This window comes from Martes martes, assembly GCF_963455335.1.
Source record: "Martes martes genome assembly, chromosome: 8".
NCBI lineage: Eukaryota > Metazoa > Chordata > Mammalia > Carnivora > Mustelidae > Martes > Martes martes.
This window is the reverse complement of record NC_137895.1, coordinates 55,686,587-55,692,387: the sequence shown is the minus strand read 5'-3', so window position 1 is coordinate 55,692,387 and position 5,801 is coordinate 55,686,587. Positions and strand designations below refer to the sequence as shown.

General features: G+C 46.2%; 1 long non-coding RNA gene across 1 annotated transcript; it reads left to right on the top strand.

Annotated features, from left to right (window-relative positions):
* Positions 1-1,575: 1,575 nt before the first annotated feature.
* Positions 1,576-5,550, top strand: LOC308348402. The gene is made up of 3 exons (XR_013967330.1): positions 1,576-1,809; positions 4,539-4,643; positions 5,129-5,550. It is a non-coding gene; the product is annotated as an uncharacterized lncRNA (long non-coding RNA).
* Positions 5,551-5,801: the final 251 nt, after the last annotated feature.

Here is a 5,801-nt window from a genome sequence, read left to right as displayed (position 1 = left end):
GGAACTCCGTCTCCTCTTCATTTTTCGATTCTTTCCTGGGGTTGTAGCAGTTTCCTCTACCTGAGTCCGCCGCCAAATACAACAGCCCCTTCCTTCCTCCACGTTTTTCTCCCAGCAGATTCACTGCTCCTGCCCTCCCAGAACAGAATTTAGATGCAAGGGAATGCCTTTAGACAGACGGCTGCAAGTCGTTGAAGGGTGAAAGTAATCTGAAAGTCCAGATTATGAAATGATTCATAAAACCCACCACAACCATATCCTCACGTCTGATATTATTACTTGGGCGTTTCTCGGCTCCCCTTTGCAGCTAGAAATTATCTACCAGAAGGATCCTGTGCAGGATGGTGGGACTTAAAACAGTAGGCGGAGGGCTGTCCTACTGAGGCAGAGCTCAAAGGGTCTTCTGCTGTCTCCTCCCTCCACCCTACCGCACCCCCATACATATAATCTTGGTTTGGGACAAAGTACATTTTACTGGAAACTAATCTCCCTCAGTTGTAATCGTACACAGCACCAATGTTTTCTTACGCATCTATGCCACAGGTGAGTTTGATTTTTAACTTGTTTTCTTAACCACATATTGTTTGTGTGTTCCACTTGTGTGGGGGCCGGCCTCGCTCACCTCAGCACTCCAGAATGTCAGAGCAGGCAGGGCCCTTCGGAACACTGGGGCTCAACCCTCTCTTTTATACCACTGAGGAAACTGACAGCAGGAGAGGTTTCCTGTCCAGGGATGCCTAGCCAGTTGATAGCAGACCCGGGGCTAGAGGCAGGTCTCCTCTCAGGCTGGTTCATTTTCTCTTTTTTCCTCCCTAAAGGTTCAGGTTTTGTCTGCATTCGCCTGGGCTGTACATAGCCTGCAGGTCCTCCTCTCTTACAAGTGATTCAAAATGGCTCCTGCTCATTCCCTGGGCTGCCTGCAGATGTTTCCTTGATGTGGCCTGTGGTCACTGATATTTATATGCAGCTGTCACTGGCTTTTCCCATCACTATGCCCTAGTTCAACTAAAATGCAGATTCCAAAAGGACAGGGGTGATACCCCGAAAGCAGTGAGAGAAGAGAGGCAGTGTTCCAAACTTGTTTCAAAGTCAGGACTTACTACCTGCTTGACAGAAAATATTTGTCTGATCCTGTGAGAGCCTGAGTGAGAGGTCTTGTCTCTATTTTTCCACGTCAAATGCACTACTTAATTTACTGGGCTGGAAAAGGGGGGAGAAGGATGAGAAAATTAGGGTAGGCCTCCATTCCATAATTTATACCCTATTCCTGAAAGTAGGTCATTGTTGACATTTTTACCTAATTGCTAGCCTACACAGGAATTCTATAATATATATAAGCATAAATTCACATGTAGGAATAAAGTACCACATATATGTAAAAGGAGATATTCCATTCCATTCCAACATACCTCAAGAGTTGGATTTTATTAATGGAATTAATATCTTCCATAAAAGTAGAAAATCAGTATTTCCACCCCCTACGCACCCTGAATCTTTCTTCCAGTAATATGTAGGAGCACCATTTTGTTGCTTTGTTAATCCTGAAAAGTAAACGAGTCACAGTCACGCCACCTTAAGACAACGGGCCGCCTGCAGAAAGGCTGTGCTTACACCGACCTTGCTATGATCTAAAGTGTTTTGTTTACAGTCCAGGCACCGGAGATCGGTGCGGGTAAAAAAGGCAGGCGTCTGCTGTAGTAGCGACGAAGCGTGGAAAAAAAAAAAAAAATACTACAGTGTCCGCAGGGGAAGAGGGAATGTGGACATCAGAGCGCCATCCTCATGCGGAAAGCGTTCGGCTGCGAAAGAGTAAGCCAGGGCGAAATGCTCAGAAAAACAGCGCGAAGGCGGAGCTTGGGTAGAAGGCAAAAAGTTCCACTCGCACTGCTCTAAAATGGGCTCTGCTTCCCCAGGACCCAGAATCTTGTCCTGAGCGGTGTTTTTGCAAGTCGTTTTCACTCCGGATAGTTTTCTCCTTAGAACAGAGCAGTGTCATGTAAGCCAGCCCAGATTTCCGTGTCTTTAACACACCGAGAGAGGCGGACCCCAAAATAACTTCAAACACCTGTGTGGTAGTCAAGTGTCCAAATGCGGAGGTAGGGCGAGCCCGCCTCCCAGATGCGGTCCTCCCAGTGAGGGGAAGGCCTGCAGCCCCCCCCCCCCCCATGTTTCTGCGAAGGTACTAGTTTCCTGGCCCAGCAGCCCCTCCCATCACAAGTACCCAATTTTAATCCTTCCTCGAGGATGTTTATAATGAGGCAGCTTTTGCTCAATTTCGCTGTTCTCCGAAACCCACATACTTTCAGAGTTTGAGAAAATTTCACAGTCCACTGTTTCTGACATTTTCATTCAGTGGAACAAATATTTATTAGACACCTTCTACTAATTTGCTTATCCTTTTTCTCTTTCGACAAATATTTACTGACCGCCTTCAATATATCAGGCATTATCCTAGGCGCTGCGGATAGAGCAGTAAACAGATTTAGAGGACGATGAAACTTACGTTCTAGGAGGGGGAGGGGAGACAAAATAAACACAAAAATACAGGAGGGAAAGATATACTGTGTAAGGAAGTGATACGTGCTCTAGAGAAAGGAGAAGCAGGGGCAAGGAAAAGGAGAGGGCTGTGAGGTCCTAAAGTGACCAAAGTGGCAGGGAAAGGCCTCACTGAGGAAGTGGCCCTAGGGAGAAACCCTGAGGACTTGAGAAATCAAGCTGTGTGGATAGCTGGGGAAAGGGTGTCCCAATAAAGGGAACAGCAAATGCAAACCCTCTGAAGTGAGATCTTGTATGATGTGTTCCAGGAACAGCCAGAGGAGTGGTAGCAGGAATTCAGACCACACAAGACCATCTAGGCCTCTGTGGAGTTTTTTGTTTTGTTTTGTTTGTTTGTTTGTTTTTGTATGGTTTTTGTTTTTTATTTATTTGACATGGGGGGGCGGGGAGAAGCTGGGGGAGCAGCAAGGTGAGGGAGAAGCAGGCTTCCCACTGAGCAGATGTGGGGGTTCTATCCGATGTGGGGCTCTATCCCAGGACTCTGGGACCATAACCTGAGGGGAAGACAGAGGCTTAACCAACTGAGCCACCCAGTGCCCCGCCTCTATGGAGTTTTTATCGTGGACTGAGTGATATGGGAAGCCACTGGGACATTACTAGGCTTTAAGCAGCTGAATGATGTGCTCTTACCATATGTGAGGCGTTCCCCACAGAGTTGTTCTCAGCAGCATGGGGCTTAAAAGGATGACTTAAGTCACGATCCCTGCCTTTAGGCAGTATACATTGGGTGTGTGGGAGGCCACCATGTGCACAAGAAATTGCAGAGGTAGAAAGTGGCACCTGGAAGAACAGGTTACAAAGATGAACTCCAAAGCAGGGAGGAGTAAGAAGCCTTCGAGGAAGTGATATATGAGTACACGTCTTCAGATCTTGAAGAAGGAGAAAAATATCAAGATTATCAGGATGTATTGGTAGGGGTGGTAATTGGGGGATGGGATCAGACAGTTGGCAGTCCATGGATGGTATGCTAAAAAACAAACAAACAAACAAATAAAAACCCCACTTTTACTCAGTAAGCAATGGGAACTGATGGAGCTTTTGGTGAAGTGAATAACGTGATCACTGTCCAGGTTTGCCTCTTGAACAAGGGGAAGCCTGGGCTTTGAGAGACAGTGTCCAGGGACAGAGCTAAGTGGTAGACAGTCCCATTACGGTGTTAATCCAAAGGAAGCTGGTGTTGGGCAAAGTATAGATATGAGGCAAGAGAGTAGAAGCATGGGTCACAAGACCAGGATGAGAGGATTTGGAACAGAGGTTTGGAGGCAATCTGGCACGATCACCTGAGCGACAAAGGCATAGCTCAGATGCTTTGTATGTGGTGATTATGGCCTCAGTGTAGGAGAGGCTAACTGCTAAGCAGCCCAAACTGTCTTGGACAACCAGATCTTTGCGGTAGGAAGTGGCATCTGACAATAGATGGGTATGAGCCTGAAGAGGCTGACTCAAGGAGGTCATTCAGGTAACTTCAGAGGTTCAAGCAAGGGCTACAAGAGCATGAAGCAGTGCTGGGGAGGAGAGAATGAAAAGCTCAGAACAAACGTAGGATTGCTTAGGTAGTTCGAAGAGCGAAGGGGATTGGGGAAAGACAGAGATATGAAGGCTGTCTTGAAGGACTCACACTTAGGTATTTCAGAGTCCTGCATTAACGAAGAGCAGTCACACAGAGGGAGGAGGTAACAGATTGCTAGCTGTCCCCGCAGATCCATTCTTGCGTTGTCCCTTTGTCTCAGAATTATAACTGGGCTTACAGTTGCCTAGCCACACTAAATTTCCCAGTGCACAGATAGATATGGACTTATGATCAGGTATTTTCCACATAATGTAAGGAAAGGTGGTATGTGGTCTCCCAAGTCCAGCGCATAAAACCTGTCACATCAGCTTCCTGCTTCTGCCTCTCTCTTTCCCCCTTCCCATGGGCTATAAGGGTGAATACTACCGCAACTTTGGAAGCCACACGTTTTTCATTTTGCTTTTGTTTTAAGTAAGCTCTACACCCAACATGGGGCTTGAACTCACAACCCCAAGACCAAGAGTCGCATACTCTACTGATGGAGCCAGAGAAGAGTCCTGGAAGCCACATGTTGAAGGTGATCAACCTGGGTCCCTGACTTGAAAGAAAACATAAAAATTTCTATTTCACTGAACCATTACATTTGGGGTCTATTTGCTCTAGCATCCTGCAGTCAATTCTAATTAATATAGAGGGGGAAATTGGGGAGATAAGGAATAGGGAAGATTAAGAATTTGATACAGTCAGTATATACATTGAAACTCGATCCTCAGGAAAAGAAAGAGAGGCTATGTTTGTTAAGAGGGCTACAGAGATAATATTAGAAACATGAATCTGAACCATAATGTGAAAGGTTGTCTTGGTTGGTGGGGCTCTGTGAGACCTGTCCATATTTACAAATGTGCCATTAGTCATATGGCTACATCAGATACTTAGTAGATTAAAAGTTACAGAGGCATGGGAATGAGGATGTACGAGGTGTTCTCTATCTGTTTATGTTTGTATCACACTGGAGGTATGCAACATTCATTGTTTCTTCACTGTCCTGTGCTCTTTTCTCAGAGAGTCTGTTCCCTTAGCCTCTTCTGCTGCGGGATAGTTGATTACATGACGCTGTTCCCATTCCATTCCTGAACCTGACCAGATGAGGAAAGAGGAGGCGTCCTATCTGACCTAAACGTGGCCAACCAAATTCGCTCTCCTGAAAAGTCTCAGAAACTTCAGTTTATAAATTGTAAGTTAGGGATGAATAAGGTAATGAAGATTTGGAATTGAAAGAGCTGTTTTAAGGGCACCTGGGTGGCTCAGACCGTTAAGCGTCTGCCTTCGGCTCAGGTCATGATCCCAGGATCCTGGGATTGAGACCCTGCATCAGACCCCCTGCTCAGCGGGGAGCCTGCTTCTCCCTCTCCCTCTGCCTCCTCCTGGTTGTGCTCTCTCTCTCTGTGTCAAATAAATAAATAAAATCTTTAAAAATTTGTTTTAAAAATGAAAGAGCTGTTTTAAGAAAGGTATCTTTGGGGGCGCCTGGGTGGCTCAGTGGGTTAAAGCCTCTGCCTTAGGCTCAGGTCATGATCCCAGGGTCCTGGGATCGAGCCCTACCTCGGGCTCTCTGCTCAGCGGGGAGCCTGCTTCCCTTCCTCTCTCTCTCTGCCTGCCTCTCTGCCTACTTGTGATCTCTGTCAAATAAATAGAATCTTTAAAAAAAGAAACAAGAGAAGAATATGTTTAAAAA